The sequence below is a fragment of the Notamacropus eugenii genome, chromosome 4, assembly GCF_028372415.1.
Source record: "Notamacropus eugenii isolate mMacEug1 chromosome 4, mMacEug1.pri_v2, whole genome shotgun sequence".
In the NCBI taxonomy this organism is placed as follows: Eukaryota; Metazoa; Chordata; class Mammalia; order Diprotodontia; family Macropodidae; genus Notamacropus; species Notamacropus eugenii.
In genome coordinates this window covers 155,251,564-155,271,761 of record NC_092875.1, presented here as the reverse complement: position 1 = coordinate 155,271,761, position 20,198 = coordinate 155,251,564, and the positions used below count along the sequence as shown (strand labels likewise).

General features: G+C 39.8%; 1 protein-coding gene across 14 annotated transcripts in view; it reads left to right on the top strand.

The window, feature by feature from the left end:
* The window catches only part of CPQ (carboxypeptidase Q), a 681,911-nt gene that overhangs the window by 640,151 nt on the left and 21,562 nt on the right, over positions 1 to 20,198 (top strand). The window lies entirely within an intron of this gene.

Sequence of the window (20,198 nt, the reverse complement as noted above, 5' to 3'; positions counted from 1 at the left end):
CCTTCCTCCCAACAACTCTGTAAGAAATGTAGTATAAGAATTATACCCATTTTACAGGTGAGGTACTTTATATTCAAGGGAAATTAAGTAATTTTTACATGGTCCCACTGCCAATAAATATTAAAGCCAGGTTTGGATCTAGGTCTTTTGATTCCACGTCAAGCTCTCTTTCTTCTTTATGACTTTATCTTGGTACAGTCCAAGAGTTTGTGATCTCTAGCTGTAAAGTGAAAGCTATCAATTTTGAGCCAGTCGTGGGTAAACATTCAGTTACCTATTGTTATCTATGGAACTAACTATACTCTTCTTTATATAATATACTCTCATATGTCTCACCTAACTTCAGTTCTGGAATTCATCTCTACTGGTACAGATTTCACCCTCCCTCCTTCCAAACCCTTCTTCCTGCCCTATGCCTTAGGCAATGTTCTTCATAAGCTGCTGTAGACAAAGTATGGATGGCGGGGTAGTCAGCCTTGCCTTCTGGTAATGAGCCTTTCCAAACTTTGTAATTGCTTTGTTGGTTGGTGGATCTCCTCCTCTATCTCTGGACGTTTCCACCTAGATACCAGCCAGCACCTCAGACCCAGCATGTAGCAAATTGAATTCACCAAATTCTTTACAATTTCACCTTCCTAAGATCTCTCCTATCCATCCCTCACTGTCCTTACCCTCCTTCAAGACTTCATCACCAATTGCTGGAAAAAACTACTTTTTACTTTCTATCATCTCAAATCCATCTGGCAGACAACTGCCGAAATAATCTTCCTAACACACAGGTCTATGTCACTCTCCTGCTCACTTACCTTCAATAGCTTCCTGTTACTTAGGGAAAACAACAAAAACTTCTTTGTTTGACATTGTTAGAAACTTTAAAATCTGGCTCCAGCTACCTTTCTACATTTATTTTATATAACTTCCCTTCATGCTCAGGCTGCCCCTGGAATACATTTTCTCCTGCCTCTGCCTCTTAGAGTTCTCAGTTTCATTTAGTTCACCCTGTAAAATCTCTTCCAGATTTCCTGCCCCCAACCCCCCAGCTTCTAATACGTAGGGACATCTAAGTCACAAAGTAACTGCAATATCAGTCTGAGTCATGGAGACCTGAGTTCAAATGTGACATACTAATTATGTATGATCCCAGGGAACTCACTTCATTTCTATCTACCTTAGTTTCCTCAACTGTTTTTTGTGGATCATAATAGCTCCTACCTCCCAGGGTTATTGCGAGGATCAAATAAGAAAATATTTGTAAAGCACTTTGCACAGTGCCTGGCATATAAAAGGTACTATACAAACACCCATTTCCTTCCTTCCTTCCTTCCTTCCTTCCTTCCTTCCTTCCTTCCTTCCTTCCTTCCTTCCTTCCTTCCTTCTTTCTCTCCTTCAACCTGTCGTAAAAAATTACCTTATATTTTATCCACTTAGGCTATGACTCAGAATCAACCATTCAAATACTAAGCACTTATTAAGCAACTCTGTGCTAGACACCGGACATAGAGAGGAAAAAGCAAAATAGTCCCTGCCCTCAGGGAGCTTCCATGATTCATACATGGTGTGGGCACTGGATCAGCATGATCTACAACCCCAAATCAATGGTAGCACAGTCACCTGTGGATACTGTCATAGAAATCATGATTTTGGATTCATCTAATCATTTCTGATGGGTAATAGTGATAATACTTTGGCTTTAAATAAATTTTTCTAAAAGCACACATGCACTAAAGCTTTCCACTCTGTGTGTGTGTGTGTGTGTGTGTGTGTGTGTGTGTGTGTGTGTATCATAGACACTCAGTAAAAACCTAGTAAAGACATGAAAAGAGGTGAGACTTGGACCCGCATCACTTGTGCCTGCCCTCTGATTCTCAGCCAGCCTCTCCACCTACACTTGGTTCATTCTGACTCTTGCCACAGGCTCTGCTTGCCTCTGCCCTCCTCCACTCCCATTCCCCCTGCTCACCCTGCTTCATTCTGCCAAGGCACTGTCAGGATCACTGACCTCTGACCTGTGATTTAGGAGAATCTGAATTCACTGTCACTAACTAGCTGTTTGACCTTGGGGAAGTTACTTTTCCTTTCTAGGTCTCAGTTTCTTCATCTGTAAAACAACAGGGTCAGACAAGGTGATTTCTTTCCAAGGTCCCCCGTCTCTCAAATCCTCTGAGTTTCTTTGAGTTCTCTCATGTCTCTGTGCGGAAGCTGTTTCGGCTTTGCAGCAAGCAAGGATTTCAGCACTTTCCATGATCTAAGAGAAAGAATACATAAGAAAGATTCTAGAGCCAGCTCTGCCCCTGTGACTGTGTGGTCATAGGGGTAGGAAGGTTACAAGCTCACTAAGCCTTACTTTCTCCATCTGCAAAAGGGGGATATACCCCAACATCCTTATCTCTTTTTTCCTCAGAGAAATCTGATTAGATAAATAGGAAAACAAATAGAAAAGCTTTGGTAGGTTTTTTCTTTTCTTTTGGGCAAAGGCTAATTAAGTCCAAAGTATTATTATTCACTGGTAGAAATAGTTAGATGAGTCAGAAAGGATGATTTAGATGCCATTATTGTTTGATATGAGTTCCCTCATGTACATCACTGGGGGATTATTTAGCTCAGGGATACTGTACTGAAGATGACAAAATGTTACTACATCCAAAACTGAAATAATGCCCAAAAATCTAATCTGATCACAGTATCTGTCCAGAAGTACAGGTTTTAATTGCATCTTTATCCCTTTATCCTCTGAAGGCTGTCATTAAACATTTACCAGACAGGAACTCTAGCTTGGTCCAACATCCCTGCTGGGGGTGGCGTGGCAGCAGGCCATTTTTATACAATAGCAATACACGTTCCACACCTGTACCAGTGCTGCTCCACAGAGAAAGAGAAAGGAAATCAGTCTTGCTGCATGGGTTGGTTTGCAGAACAAATCCATATTTGTTTATGTAAAATATATTAATCCCTATTTGATTTTCATAAGTATGCCCAATACTCAGGCTGCTGGGCACATAAAATAGGATAATAAATATTTGCTTAAAGTGTTGGGACCCTTCCCTTCTTCTCCCAACAGTTAGTAGACTCTGGTTTTGCCAGACCACGTGGGGAGAGGAAATATTAAGCATGAAAGAATCTCAGGGTTGGAGGGGACCTCAGGAGCCATCCAGACTGCCCTTCTGCAACTTTCCAAAGAAGGAGTTGGCACATAAACCAGCCTTTGACATCCTTGCAGTGATTGGAAAACTGATATTCCTAGACAACCTATTCTGCTTTTCTACAGGTGGAACTGTTTAAGAAATTTTTCATTATTAGAAATATGAATCTACCTCTTATCCTTCCTATCCCTCTGTGATCAAAACAAATATAATTCCATTTCCATGTGACAACCCTTCAAATATTCCAAGACAATTGTGCTATTTCTGCCATCCCATCCCTCCCTCCACCCTCCCTCCTCCAGGATAAGCATCTAGTTCTTTCAGCTGATTTTCATATGGCATATTCTGCAGTCTCCTCACCATTGAAGTCATCTGTATACTCTGTATTCTCTGTATACTCCATCCTGTCAAAGTCCTTCTGTAAGAGTAATACTCAGAATTGAGCACAACATTCTGGGGAAGAGGACAATGGCACAATATATCTTATGTTCTGGACGCTCTCAGTGTTGCCTTGGGATCACATTAATTTTAAGGAATGTTTCATCACACTCTTTACTCATGTTAACTAGAGATCACTAAATACCCCAGATCTTAGCCCAACTTCTATCTAGCCATGCCTCCCACATTTTGTGATTCTAGAGGTTAATGGTTTGAACCCAATGCAGGACTTGATATTTATTTCTATTGTTTTGTCTTACTTGATTCAGCCTATTATGTTAGCCTTTCCGTATCCTTTTGGATCCTGATTTTGTCATTCCTAGGTTGTCTATTCCATTTAGTTTTGCGTATTCTGAATTTTTGACACATAGGCTGTGGATGTCTTCATTCAAGAAGAGCACTCCCTTTTGGCTCACTCTCCCAACTCCCACTCCCACTGGCAGAGTGGGATCCTTAGAGGACAAGAACTATGGCTCTCCTTGACGATTCTAGGAGTAACCTTAAGGATCATTAAATTTTTCTAGTACTATCATTCATAAGCCCCCACTACTGGGCTTCCTATTAATAATCAGCTAGACTTACATAGCTCTTAGAAAAGGTATTTACTAAGGAGGTATAGCAAAGACAGTTTAAAAAAGAGCTCTGGGTGTGTGCTGTCCCCTTGTAAAAACAAGGTCCCTGGTGATTATAGGTTCAGATTGAAAGTTTGAAAGTAGTAAGGTAAGTACATATAGTGAGTACATGTGGCAAAGGGATAACTTACAGTTCTGGGTTATTAGGATTCCTTTTCTCTTTTCTTTGAGTACTCATGAAGCTCCTTTTTGGTTTTCTTCTCTGCTGGGCTGTGATATGCTCACTTTTATAGAATCCACAGCTGATACTCCTTTCCACCCCAAATCTGATATGCTCCCTTAGGCTTCCTTTCCTCTGTGTATGTAATTTGTTCTGGGTTTATCTAGCACCTCCCAAGGTGGATGCTGCTACCAATAACAATAAGAATTCAAGATCTTTCACCTTTTGAAAATTCACAAGGTTGTCCCCATCTTTTTGATGGGGAAGGGGAATGGCAAGGAGAGAAACTCTCTTTCGTCCAAAGGGGAAATCAAAAAGGAAAAGAGATAGAGGGAAATCAAATGTAAATAGGAGAAGATAATGGCTAAAACTAAAGGAAACTCTCTAGAGAGAAATGAGCTGAGGTGATATATTTAGGGGAGATGTAGTTGAAGACAATTGAATTGTCTTTCCAACCCAATACTATAATTAATCCTATACTTATGACATTTGGACACATGCACACTGTTTGCCTTGAATGAAGACTGAATTGTAAACAAACAGAAGATAGGCGGGAAATGAATCCAATCTATTTCTTACTTCACCACCAGGCTTTTTTGCATATCTCATTGGTGTTATTTAATTATATAGAACACATACTGTTCAAGCTACTCTTCTGTGCATAATATTAGGCAGTAGAGAATTAGGAAGTGATTTCTCTGCCCTCAGGAAGCTTATAGTCTAGTTCACAGAACAAGCCAGGCATATTCATAAAGTTAAACATAAGACATTGTATGAAATATGAAATGATACAAAGGTACAAAATTTCAATAACAAATGATACAAAAATACAAAAATTTCTAATCAGAGAGATGAGAATTCTTCACTTCAGCTTGGGTAAGGCAGTATGCCAGGCAGTCTACTGTAAGGTAGTATGGAACACTATATAGAATAGTGTTCCATATAGAATATATAGAACAGATGGCAAAGGGTGAGGAGGAAAATGTACTGCAATGCAGAGAAAAGCCAGTTTCTGCCCTCAGGGAGCTCCAAGTCGAATTTCAGGAACCAGCCAGGCATTTATGTAAAATTAAACACGTTGTATGAAATGTAAAGTGGTACACACACAACAGGTGTTCTCATTCAGAAGAATCAGGACTACCCACTTCAGCCTGTTCAGGTCATTGTGCTGGGTGCTCTTCTGCAAGTTACCATTGTGAAAGGGAACAGACTGCAATTCAAAGCTACTGGCTCCTGTCCTCAGGAAAATTACAGCCCCAAACCTTCTTTTTAATCTATATAACCAATCAAGCCTGGGATGGTTTTGCAGAACTGTATTGCATGCAGTGTAGCAGAGGGAGGTGGGACTCCTAGTTGGCAGAGAGGACCTTTGAGTGACATGCTGTGTACTTGGCACAAGGTGTGAAGGGACCATCTTGAGACCACTGGAGAATGTTGAGGAAGATGATTGCATGAGAAAAGCGCCAATATCTCCCCAGAGCTACGGAAATGTAAGGGGAAGACAGGCACATAAACATGTTGAGTTTCCAGATCTTGAGAGAAGACTTCCCTTGAGTGCAACATTGATCTCTCTTGTTTGGAACTGAGATATTTATCTCACTTTCAGCTGAAGAGCTTGTTCACTCTTGCGTTTTTTTCTGGTACATTTTAATCTGTATTACTTCTCCGATTCTGTTTGCTTGGATAAATGAGTTTGCTTCCTGTTTACCATTTGTGATGTCTTCTGTATAACTAGAGTTTCATGATGAATATAAACTACCCCTTAAGAGTGACCAGAGAAGTATGAATTCAGGTTCATACCCCTACTTGTTGTTTAATTATTTCAGTCATGTCTGATTATTCCTGACCCCATTTGCAGCTTTCTTGGCAAAGATACTGGAGTGGTTTGCCATTTTTTTTCTCTAGCTCATTTTACAGTTGAGGAAACTGAGGCAAATAGGGTTAAGTGACTTCCCCAGGGTCACACAACTAGGAAATGTCTGAGACCAGATTTGAACTCAGGAAGATGAGGTCCAGCACTCTATCCACTGTGCCAGCTAGCTGCTCCCTATCCCTAGACTGCAGATATTTGAGGAGGCAGAGAGATATTATTCTAAACTGGTACTGCTCTTGGAGACCGGTGACAAGAGCACGAACTGTCAAGGCCTTTGGTCTTTTGCTCCTATCTGCAGAGGCAGTCCAGGCCTCAGATCATATCTCTCCATGCCACCCCAAAGCTACATCCCTACATTTAGATAATCCATGTGGACATCCTTAGTTTACATCTAGAGACTCTTCTTGCTCCTTGCCAAGTCTGTTAACTACATTTGCATAGGTGGTCCTCCAGAGATGACAGACTTGGAATAAATCAAAGAAAACCTTCTATGCCTTTCCTCTGGCCAATATCATGCTGCAGGATGCACTAGCCTTCGGAATAAAACCTGCACTCATGTCAAACTAGGAGGGGGTCAAGGGAGGTTAGAGAAATGAGAGCCCTGGAGGCCCTGCAGTGTTTAAGCTTCATCTGTTTCTTTACAGTTGGAAGCAGTTGGGGATGTGTTATTTTCGATTCCAGCCAACCTTTGTTCTGCAGAGTGGAACTCCTTTCCCCAAGACTCAATTTCACACAATTTTATGCAAGCCTAGCTTGGAAAAAAAAATCCCCAGCTGCTCCAGCGGCTTTGCAGCAATGAGTGAAAGGTTAATATATTGTCAGAGTGGCTGCGATAACTCGGAACACTCATTTAGCCTATTTACAGCAGCCGTAAGATTATTACTCAAATGTAGGAAATTAAACAAGAAATGCTTTATGTTAGATATTCCCTGTCCTAGATGGTATGGTCTTCTTCTGGTTTAATTAGTCAGTGAAGGACCTCATGCCTTCCCTTTATCTTTTGTCATGAATTCTAAAGCCCTGTGAGAAAAATAATGATTCTGGAGGTAAAACAGCAGGAATCCAGTGTTATTTATAAACTCAGCTCTGGAAGCTATGGCAGGGCTTTGTGCAGCCTCCTTTCCCCATTTTTTGGTCACCTCCTCTCCCACCCCCATAATTGTAGTACTAAGGGGCATACATGATGGGAAAGCAAAAGGGTTTGTTACTCCTACAATATTAGAGCCTTGTTTTTGAAGAATACAGAGAAGAAATGGGTAGATTGCACTTCCTCTCTCCAGACAAGATTCACAAGTATCACAGAATTAGAAAGTGGAGCAGCAAGCTAGTTGATTCATACACTGAAGATAGATGTGTGCTGACCTACCCAATAAGTCATTCAGCTTCTGCTTAAAAACCTCCAGGGAGAGGAAATCTACCAGCTCAGGCAAACAGCAGTATTGAGGATAGAACCTTGGGCCTGGAGTTAGGAAGCCCTGAGTTCAAATCTAGCTTCAAACATTTACTAGCTGTGTGGCCCTGGGCAAGTTACTTAACCACTGTCTGCCTCAGTTTCTTCCTCTGTAAAATGAGAATAATAAAGTAGAACCTACCACGCAGGATTTTTGTGAGGATTAAATGAGATGACATTTGTAAATTGTATAGCACACAGCATGTTTCATAGTAGGTGATTTATAAATATTTGTTTCTGTCCTTTTTTCTTAAGAACCATTTCTACTAATGACTTACTCTAAGATTTTGTTTTCCTTTACTTCAAGCCTAAATTTAAAGCCATCGCTCTGGCTAGTCAACCAAGTTCACAGCCTTAGAGTCATTCCCGATTCTTCCCTCACTTTCCTCCCATATAGCCGATGAGTTGGCTGGTCTTGTCAATACTGCATCCATACCATCTCTTACATCTGTCCCCTTATCTACACTCACAATGCCTCTGCCCTAGTCCAGGCCTTTATTTTCTTTGACCTGGATTATTTTATAAGAACTTCCTAAACTGTCTCCCTTGCCTCCAGTCTTACCCTTCTACAGTCCAGCTTCCCCACAGCTGCCAAACTGACATTCCTAAAAGACAAATCTGACCATCACCAACCCCACTGAAAAAAAATTCCTGTTTCTTCTAGGATGAATTACAAATTCCTTAGCCAGTCATCTAAAGCCCTCTGCATTATGGTTTCCATCTTCCTTTCTGATTTAATTTCCTATTGTTCTCTTTCCTACCCTCTCTCCTCCAGTGAAGCTAGCCCACCAGTTCTTCCCAATACATGATATTCCATCTCCTACACCCACACCTTTGCTTAGTCACATGGGTGGGGAAACCGATGTCATTAAGGCCCTCTAGGTCCTCAAGTGTGGCCAAATCTAAACTGCATCTTGGAGGCCACAGATTCCCCACCCTTGTGTCTGGTGCTTCCCAAAGTCTGGAATGCACTCCCTTATCCCACTTCTTCCTAGAATTCCTGCTGTCTTTCAAATAATAGCTCAAGTCCCCTACTATGAAAAGTGTTGCCTGATTTTCCCTGGCCACCAGGTAGTAGTTCTTCCTCCATCTTGAAATTGCAGTGCATTGTGCTATATATATATTTGTATGGACTTGTCCCACAAGTACATTTTATTTTATATGTGTGTATTATATGTATATGTGTGTGTGCATTTCTATGTATATACCCATGTATATGGATGTGTGTTGAATATGTACATAATAGACTTCTATATGTGTGTATATATACATGCACATAAACATGCTATATGTAATATATTCGTATATGTATATTGTATACTTACATATACCTATATGTTCATGTGTGTTGTTGTTGTCCATTTGTCCTTTGTTTTCAAAGTGGACCGTGACATCAGAGAAATGATGACATGACTTTGGACTTAACTTTGTTCTGAGTGAGAGAGGGCTGTGCAAGGTCACCAGCCTCACTTTCTCCTCCTGAGCCACCTGATCCAATGACCAGATATTCATCAGGTTGACTGGAGATGGCCCAGGATGCAATGGGAGACCTTGGCCTTTTAGGCTAAGGTCTTTTCTATGTACATGTATATAAACAGAGATGTGTATTTTACATACACACAAATATATATGTATGTGTAGATATATACATGCATATATGTGTACATGTGTTTATACCCATAGAACATATGCTTCTTCAGAGCTGGAACTGTCTCATGTGTATCTTCATATCCCTAGTGCTTCCATAGTGTCCTGCACATACTAAGTGCTTGATAAATGTTTGTTGAATTAAATTGAATGTATTTTATTTCTTTAGGGTAGTGAGAATAATTATTGTTTTGTCATCACACAGTTTTAACCAACATCAATCTGTGTTGTCATTGGCAGAGTGTTAGAACCTTAGCTCTAGAAGCAGCCTAGGACAGTGCAGAATGCTGGATTTTCAGTCAAGTCAGGAAGACTCCTTTTTCTGAGTTCAGATCCAGCCTCAGACACTTACTAGCTGTGTGCCCCTGGGCATGTCACTTAACTCTGTTTGCTTCAGTTTCCTCGTCTATAAAATGAGCTGGAGAAGTAAAAGGCAAATCACTCCAGTAACTCGGCCAAGAAAACTGAACAACAACAAAAACAAAAAATCTGAGTCAAATCCAGGCTTTGCTACTTATTATGTGTGATCCTGGGCCACTCATTTAACCTGTTCAAGTCTCAGTTTCCTTGCCTGTTAAATAATGAGGTTAGGTAAGGTGACCTCCATGGTCCATTACAGCTCTGCTTTGGGGATCCTTAGAGATTATCTATTTAACCCCTCATTTTGCAAAATGAGGAAAGTGAGGTTTTTGAACATGGGGCACATAATTAATTGAACTGCCTGAGGTTTCCCACTTAGTTTGTGGCTAAACCATGACTAGAACCCAGTTCTCTTGGGTCCACTGTTCTTTCTATGACACAGTTCAGTTTCTATAGCAAAACCTCTACATCCCAAGCTAAATATGGGTTGCGATATAATAAACACACTTTAAATAAATTGTCGGGTGCCAAAATCCTTTCACGGGGCATAGCCAGCTAATGGATATTCTTCTAACAGACATTTTGCTTTTAGTGAAATGTATTTAGAGCACTGGAAAGCGTACTCATTTCACAAATCTGTTCTTTCAGACTTGTTTTCCTTTGTTTGGGAATTCACAGAGCTTACATTTTTAACAAGTTGATTCCCTTGTTGAATATAACTTTTAAGACATTTTATTAGTTTCCCAACTAGGTTTTATTTGGGTGCCTAAAATCTGTATCCTTTTTGCAACTATTCAGCTAAAATCACCAATTTTGTTTGAGCTTCCAAGATGGGGAACCACCAGGTGCATAGTAAAAACGAAAAGTCCTTTTTATAAATAAACCCGAAGGCCTTAGGAAAAATATCACCAGATATTAAAAATATCTCCATCGTGTTGGCCATTGTCAACATCTGACTTTACTCATTCTATATTGGTTTTGGGGTAAGTGTTATGCTACCCTTCCCCTTCTTGGATTCTTCTACAGAAGCAGATTTGAAGGAGAGTTCAAGCAGTGTTTTGTCAAGCTAAGTGTTTACATAGCCTTAGAATCACCAAGCTTCAGATGAAAAAGAGACCTTTGAGGTCATCTAGACCACCCTCTTTCATTTTATAGATGGGGAAACTTGAGATCTATAGAAAATAAATGACTTGGCCAAGAGCACACAGAATTAGCTGAGCAGCAGTTAGATTGTGGGTTTCCTCACTCCCTGCGCAGTAGTCTTTGTAATACATAATTAAGTCTTTAACATATCGTATCCCTGAGAAGTAGTCACATCATTATTTTAAATTAATTTTAATGGGTTTTGACATTAAAGAAAGACTGTTGAAGAGAAGGAAAAGCCAAGTTAATGCTTAAATAGTAAAGGATTTTCTGGATTTAGGAGGATTTTTGTAGCTAGAAGGTAGCATCAGTTTTCTCAGTCCTGTTACTATGTTTAACCAAAAGTCTTTGAAAGGAGTTGTTTTGTGTCTTAGATGAGACAGACCATTCTGTGGAATTAGGATAGGCTAAGGATGTGATTTCATTGGTCTACAGAATTCCCATGGGAGGAAACACCCTCCTCCAGTGCAGATCAATATCTTCTCTATAACTTAGAGACTAGGAGGGTTGCCTGGAGCCCTGAGAAGGCTTTCTTTTTGTTTTTCTTTCAAGGATGACAAAGTTTTTATTTTATGACAAGTACTACCTTTCTTTCATCAGTTCAGTTTATATTTTCAAAAAAATGACATTCTCATATGTGCTACCCAATTGTCCAAGAGTTTTACATATTTACAAAAAAAGTAATTGCTGCACACGTTTCTCATACCACAACCATTTTGCTGCAAATGTACATATCAACCCTGAGTTCAAATCCTACCTCAAACACTTATTAGCTCTGTGAATCTGGGCAAATCATTTAATCTTGTTTGCCTCAGTTTTCTCATCCATAAAATGAGTTGGAGAAGGAAATGATAAACTACCATCTTTGCCAAGAAAACCCCAAATGGGGTCATGGAGAGTCAGACATAACTAAAAAATGACTTAACAATAACAAATATTCTAGGACTGTATAATGCTTATGGTGGCAAATGTTCTTAGTAAACTATAGGTTTCTTGAGAGTAGGGATCATATCAACAAATGAGGAATCTCCCTAACCAGTGCACTCCAGTTTGGGCTAGCTCTTATTACTAGAGTATTTAATGCTAAGCCCCAATGTACCTATTCACATCTTTCAAACACAGCTCATACTGTCTTCCCCTTGGGTTCCAAACAGAATCCATGTAACTGACTTCCATGCAACTCTCCTTTAAATAAAACTACCTGGTCTCTCCTCAGTCTTCCCTTCCCCAAACATCTAGGGCTCTGTCCATTGTACCACATTGCCTGCTTACAGAAGCCATGCTGTCCTTCTCCCAAGAGAAATACCCTTTGTTTCGGTGCCCAGTGGTCCTTCCCTTAGCTCTGCATTTCCACCAGCATCCCCATAGGAATATCAGACTTACTGGTCAGTAGTTTCCAAAACATCCTTAGGGGCCCTTCATAGCAGCAGCAAGAATGATAATATAGTGTTGTAAAGTTGTCAAAGCATTTGTTCTTCCCAGGAACCCCCTAAGGTAGGTAACTATTATTATCCCATTCTATAGAGAAGGAAACTAGCTGTGAAAGATGAAGTGACTCCCCTGGGTCAGTCAGTCCTACCTGGATTTGAACACAAGTGTTTCTGACCACAAGCCCAGTCTTCCATCTGTTAGCTAGACAGATGTACACACAGCCCTCCAGCACCTTGGCTATTTGACAGCAGCAAATGTATTTTGGTGAGCAATTCCACCATTTCATCCTTGAGTTGTTTTCAGATAATTAGGTAATTCTGGTATCCTGATGATTTATCTACATCTGCTTTGTCAGAGATGTCCAGAGCATTAACAACTTTTTGAGCCAATCCTTCTGACCTGTCTTCTTTCTTTATTTCTGCCTGTCACCAGAATATATGTAGGTGTGAGAGGCAGAGAGGGGGAGTGAAGGAAAAGGAATAAGGGCAAAGAGGAAGGAGGAAGAAGAGCAAAAGGGAAAAAATCATTGTCTCATACCCTGAAGAGGCTGGCATAGTGGCTAGAGAGCTGGACACAAAGTCAGGAATATCTGGATTCTAATCCTGCCTCAAATATTCAACTAGCTGTGTGACCCTGGACAAGTCCTTTCTCTTAGCTTCAATTTCTTCATCTATAAAATAAGGATAGTAATAGCACTTACTTCCCCGGGTTGTTGTAATAACTGAATAAAATTCACTCTCTCTGTCTCTGTCTTTCTGTATCTTTCTTTCTCTGTCTCTCGCTCTTGCTCTCTTTCTGTCTCTTTCTCTGTGTGTGTGTCTGTCTGTCTCTGTCCCTCTCTGTCTGTCTCTCTGTCTCTGTCTCTCTTCCAAATCTTAAAGCACATACAAATGCCATTGGCTAACTATCAAAGGTAAATTCAGTGAAGGGGGCTGGGGTGGGGAGGGGGAAGTCTCATGAGCTCCTATTTGTAGAAATAGGTACCCACAGTGTACCAACTGAATCTGAAGGTAACATCTGCCATCTTTGGAGTAGCACAGCAGAGGTGTGACATACAGAACCTAAGAGGTTGTGACTTGCCCAAGGGAAGGGTACTGCCATATATAGTGAGTATGTAACATGTGAATTGTGAACCTAGGTCGCCTGACTCCAAATCCAGTGTGTCAGGATGCATTAATATCAGACACATGTTATTTTAGAAACAAATCATAATCCTTTTCTTGGACAGTTGTGATCCATGTTTCTTTCTTTTTTCTTACATGGACAGTGGTTTCCTGGTGTGAGTTCAGAAATGCCATGTGCAAATTGTTTTCTCAGGTGGGGGGCTCTTGGTTGGGAAGCTATTAATTAGTTGATTCTAAGTCTCAGCCTTCAAGAGACAGAGCACAGGCATCATAAAAGTGCCTCCCTTGAAAAGGGAAATTAAACATCTGCAAATTCCATCAATTGATTTGCTAATTGTTTTGGCAACAAAGTTTTCTCATTCGATAAAGTAGCTGAAAGACACAGTAATTTTTAATTACATTTTAAATGTATTTTTAGCATTTTATGAATTCTGGGGAGAGTTAAGTTTTCTTTGGAGGACTAAATTAAGGACATAACACTGTTCTATAAGCCCATAATTATTATGATTAGGAAAATGTCTGTTATACATTCCATGCAATTAAATTATGTCCCCAGACTGATAAAGATCTGTTTAGAAAAGAGAAATGGATTTTCCACAGCTGTAAGTGCATCTTAATGCTGTCTTTTCAGAAATTAACGCATGCACCAAAACAGCGGGTTTGTATTTTTAACTTTCAAAGGCTTTCAAATATCTTTTCAGAAAACTTCTATAAAATTAATCACTGTTTGCTAATACTGAAATAAGTTAATTACATCAAAAAGGATTGAGCTTTTAAGAGAGAGTCATAGAATTTTACCGGCACAAGAGATCTTGGAGTTCATGTAGTCTAACTTCCATTTTAGAGGTTGAAAACCTAACATTTTACAGGGGAGGGAACTGAGACTGGAAAAGGACAAGTAATTTGCTCAAAGCCACACAACAAATTAATGTCAAAGGCAAGATTGGAATCCATCTCTCCTGCTACCTAGCTCTCAGATCTTTCTGCAATGCTTCATTTGCTCACTGATCTTTTCCGGAATTAACAAATATTTGGAATTAATCTGAAATCTAGTAACCCTGCATTTCACTGGAATCTCTTGTGAGTGGAAATAATAGCAGTGGACATTGTATTTTTTCATATATCACATAAATTAAACAGTTATTACTAGTTATACTGCCTGAAAATGTTGCCTCTGATGAAAAGGGGCAGGGGCAGACTGTGTGTGTGTGTTTGTGTTTGTGTGTGTGTGTATATGTTGTGTTTTGATTTCTTAAGAAAATTTAGAGGATGCCTCTCCTGATTTCCACCTTCCTCTCTACTTCTAGTGCCCTTCACACCCTTCCCAAAAATTTTGCCTTGCATACATTTGTTATGTCCATGTTGCCTTCCCTGATAGAATGTAAGCTTCATGCAGGCAAAGGTTGTTTCATTTTTTATTTTGTCTCCCCTACAACTAGCACATAGTAGGCTTTTAATAAATGTTGATTGATAGAAAAAAAATTCAAAACCTAGGGTCCAGAAATTCTCATACATAGTAGACCTCATGACTGAACTCTTTCTTTCCACTATAACAACTTTGTTACTTGTGATTATTTGTAATATTTTATCTATGAAAATACAAATGTCTTCCACCAGTTCTCCTCCATCTCCCACCTTCTTTATGTGTTGCTTCACCCTATTAGAAATCATTTTGTTTTATTGGTTTTTATCCTTAGTTCTTAAACAATGCTTATCACAAGTAAATATTTAAGAAATATTCTGTTTGTCTTTTTATGTATCTATCTACATATCTGTCTGTCTGCCTAGATAGATAGATAGATACTTGTCTGTCTGTCTGACTAGAGAGATAAACAGACAGACAGACAGGCAGATGAATGTACAGACAGATGGAAGAATGGACAGATGGATGGATACTCAGATAGAAATATATATATATATGTATATGTGAATGTATAGACATACGTATCTCTCTATGTCTATAGCTTCCCCTAGAGTTCTATTCCAGTTCTTTACCATGACATGAAAATCACCTGAAGTTTTCAAAAGTTAGGCCAGCAAAATATAAGCTCTGCCAACTCTTACCAAGCTAGAAAATCCAGGAAACCTAAACTATGGCAGAGAGACTAGGGCTCTGTCCCAGGGCACTGAGATGTAAAGTGAACAAAAATTTCACACATGCACTCTTACATCTTCAGCCTCTAAAGTTACTAAATTCCCTTCATTCAGCTGAATTTATTTTTCATACATCTTGTATTCTTTTCATATCATGAATTACCAAGTTGACTTGAGGACCATCTGTGCTGCTTGCCCTGCTGGCTAGTGACTGCATGTGTCTCATATGGAAACCAACTTATCTAAGTTCAGAGAGGCTCACCATCACAAGTATGGCTACCAGGTGATGAATTTCTTTGACTACAAAAAAAAAAATAAATTTAGAAAATGTAGAAAGATTGTAATCTTGGAGGAAATCTCTCTACCCGTGAAATAAAAGGTTCCTTGAAATAGTAAAGTAATGACATTTATTATCTGCTGTCCTTATTGTTTAGCATTTATTGAACACTTATCATGTGTCCTGTGATGTACAGAGCAACCCACTACTCCTTCCGCCTCCATCCCCCACCCCGTTCCACCACATTGAACAGTATCCCTCCGCCCCCGTGGTTCAAATCCTAAAGGAAATGAGCTGTCTGCAACATCAGAGTAAACCCAGAAATAAACGTACTCAAGATACAAAGATCTTGATGGAGAAGCATATTCTGATAGAGAGATACTGTAAGTGACTGCTGGAAGAGGAAGCCTTTACATCATAATCATTCTGTCCATGTCACTATTTCTGAAACACGTTTCATGGTTCTTTGCTTAGAGTTCACTTCCCTGTCAAAATGTGTTATGATTTGTATCCCCTGGGGTACCTAACATTACCTCTAACCCCTTCCTCTGCAATCTCAGATGCTCTAAGAAATTGAAATATTGGCGCTCCTCTCTACTAGTCTTTGAGAACAGTAAGCAGTGAGGATGAAATGCCATCTTAAAATTTTAGAGAAAAACATTTTAAGGGAGTTAATCTTAGTTCAGTCTCAGCTACAGCTATAGGAGCTTTTGCCAGTAAGACCTGATGCCATGCTTTTTTTTTGGTTCGGTCATTTAGTTTTATAAGCAGTTTCTTATATCTCAGAAGAATTGAAAAGATATGTGTCTTTTTTATAATCCACAAGTCTGAGAAGTCATGAGATTGCTACGCAATAGGCAGTCAGGCTTTTTCATTCTGGGAGATAAAGGAAATGAATGAATGAATGAATGAATGAATGAATGAATGAATGCATGAATGAATGAACAAATGAATGAACATTTAAGTTCTCACTATGTGTCAGGTTCTGTACTAAATTCTGAGAATACAAATACAAAAGCTTTCATTCTAATAAGAGGACACAACATAAAAGTATATAAGGGAGTGGTTGCCAGGGATGGGATCTGAAAAGTCCCAGAGATTATATGTGGAACTATAGGACAGTTGATTAACATGACCTTTCCAGAAGAATGGTTAAAACTGGAAGCTCTGAGTTCTATTAAATTCAGCAAACATTAATTAAAGAAATGCTGTTTGTAAGGCAATATTATGCTAGGTGCTAGAGATAGAAAAATGAAAAATGACAATAGTCCTTTCCCCTTGAGGAGCTTACAGTATAATGGAGGGATAAGAAATGTCCACAAGTTGCTATTATACTAAGCATAAGGGCAAGGGAAAGGTCAGCACAAGAGCTATACAAATTTGAGGAGCTGGAGAAATGAGTGATAGCTGGGGGATTTGGGGACTGTAGATGATATTGAAGAAGTGAAATACAGGTAGATACCTGTCCCTCTTTCTCTAGAAGGGGTTTGTATACCCTTCATTCTAGGGATTCCTCTCATTGCCGCACTTTGTCAGTAATTTGTTAGAAATGTGATATGGTCAGATTTACAGAGTTCCCCACACCATTTTGTTTTTAAGGGCCTTCTGTTTCAGCATGCAAAGAGCAAAGCCATATTTCTCTTTCTCTACATATGATTTTGGGGGAAGGCATGTGATTAGAAATTCCATTTCTGTCAGAACCGGATCCACTTTATTGGAAACTGAAGTTAAATTATAGAAGGCAGGGTCTCCTCCCCCCATTGGCTAGTCCTTCCCCATAACACTCTTCTCTAAAGATTCCTTCCCTCTCATTGGCCAGTGGCCTCTGCCCTTATAGTTACACAAGCTTCTGGATGTTTGTTAGCCTTGAACTATTTCCCCTCCAAATATTATTATTGTTGTTCATAATAAGTAAGAGAAAAAACTGTGTTTCATTTGTATCTCTACCTAGCATGTTATCTAGCACAGGATTGACACTTAATATGTTTTGAATTGAAAGAGGAGAACCAATTAATCAATCAACAAGACACTAAGCTAAGACCTGGAGATGGGAACACAAAAGTGAAAGCCCTTTCCCTCAGAGATTTTTCTGTGTATTTGTAGAGCATCTTGCAATTTCTATTCCAATAAAATTTAAGGTCCTTGAGGGCAGGGACTGTTTGAATAATGTTGGTCTCTCTATGTTCATCGTTCTTTTTCAAAGAAGACCATGACATCAGAGAAATGATGACATGACTTGCACTTGACTTTGTTTTGAGTGAGGGAGGCCTATGCAGGTCACCAGCCTCACTTTCCCCTCCTGAGCCATCTGGATCTAGGGACCAATAATGTTGGTACATCTCCAGTGTCTAGTATAGTCCTTACCCTTTGGAAAGGACTAGGGAGGGGTTAGGAAGGTGATTTGGATTGGGACTTGTGAATTTGCTGGTGTATGGAACTCATACTTTTAGAAATTAGCACCCGCCCTACCATTTATAGCCTTAAATTTCCAGGGACTCTGAGAATCAGCTTGTGAGGTATTCAGGGTCACACTGCCAGTGTGTGTCTATCTAGTGATGGGACTTGAAACTAGGTCTACCCAACAAAGCTAGTACTCTATTCACCATACCAAGCTGTCTCCTCCATTGTCACATAGTCGGTGCCTAATAAATGCGGATTTATTTATAAAGCACTCTTATTGATGTATACTACTTCAGTTGATCCTCACAATAGTCCCATGAGGTGGGCAGAAACATTATTTTCTCTATCTTAGAGATGAAGAACCTAAGGGTCATAGTGACTGAAGGACTTACTCAAGGTCACATAGGGATCACGTGCCCAAGCTGGGACTAAAATTGCCTTAATTCTGAGATTGCTTTCTCTTTACACTGTACCTGCCTTATATGTACATAGTTACTTGAATGCAATCTGCCCCATAAAAATGTAAGCTTCTTGAAGTCAGAGACTGTTTTTGCCTGTCTTTGGGCACTTAGCACATAGTAAGCCCTTCATAAATGCTTGTTGATTTGACTTACTGACATAGGTGTACTGATTCCATACCCAGCAATCTTTCAACAATACCATGCTGGAGATGATGGGTGGCATTTGATTCTTGCCTTTCCTAGCTACTGAGCTAAAACTACTGTTTACAGGTTCAGAAATAAAAGAAGGAAATGCCTTCTAAACCAAAGTGAGGACTCTGATAAGTACAGTCACCTTAATGTATAGTTATCCCTTCTACATCCTATCTTTCATTATTATGAGGTCAATATATCTTGGGTCAGCATAAGAAATTAAATGGAAACTTTTGGGGACATTTGCAAAAGCAACAGATGACACAGAAAAAGTTTTGAAGCTCAGAAATGCATAAAATATATGTATGGTATTGTATAATATCAAAATATTGCATCTTTTAATACCATAATAATTTGGACTTTTCCTCTTGTACAAAGGGAGGGCCAAAAAATTTGACATGGATTTTCTAGATCATGGGGGCATCACATCCCTGACCCCTGCTATGTGGAAAGGATGACTGTACATTGTTCTCTGCACCTGCAGACAAGTACCTGAACAGTTAATTGCCAGTGTTTCATGGCTGAGTAATTTTTTTATGCTTTTTGCCTCATTTGTTACAGTGTGTGTAACACCATAATTGAACTCTGAGCTGAACTTGAATGAATGAAAGGAAAAAGCTTGTTAATGAGGAATAGATTCTTGATGGTGCTTCTAACTGGAGAGGAGGCAAAGGAGGGATGGTGGTGAGGAGGGGCTGCTAGAGGGTGTAGGCTACTCATGATTTGCCTTCCTCATTCCAAACTGGATAGCCAGCCCTGGGAGAAGTAGTAGTGAGGATTTATGCCTCTTCCTATCGTTACCCTCTAGGTACGTTCCATGGGCAGCTAGGTGGTGTAGTGGATAGAGTACCAGTGCAGGAGTCAGGAGGACCTGAGTTCAAATCTCACCTCAGACACTTGACACTCACTAGCTGTGTGACCTGGGGCAAGTCACTTAACCCCAATTGCCTCATCCTGAGTCATCTCCAGTCATCCTGATGAATATCTGGTCACTGGATTCAGATGGCTCTGAAGGAGAAGTGAGGCTGGTGACCTGCACAGCCCTCCCTCACTCAAAACAAAGTCAAGTGCAAGTCATGTCATCATTTCTCTAATGGCATGATCTTCTTCAGCAACGAAGGATGAACACACACAAGGTACATTCCAGGCCCAGAAGAGTAAGTGAGTCAGGACTGGGGTAGAGAGTATCTCCTGTGACATCCATCTACATGTGACATCCATTCAGATCTTGGATCTGAAGGAGGAAGGAAACCAAGAAGTCATCTAGTCCAACCCCCTGGAAGGAGTCCATAGGCTTCACCAGATTGCCAAAGAGGTCCATGACACACACAGAAATTAAGAACTATAACTCTGCAAGTGTTCTAGTGGGAATGGTG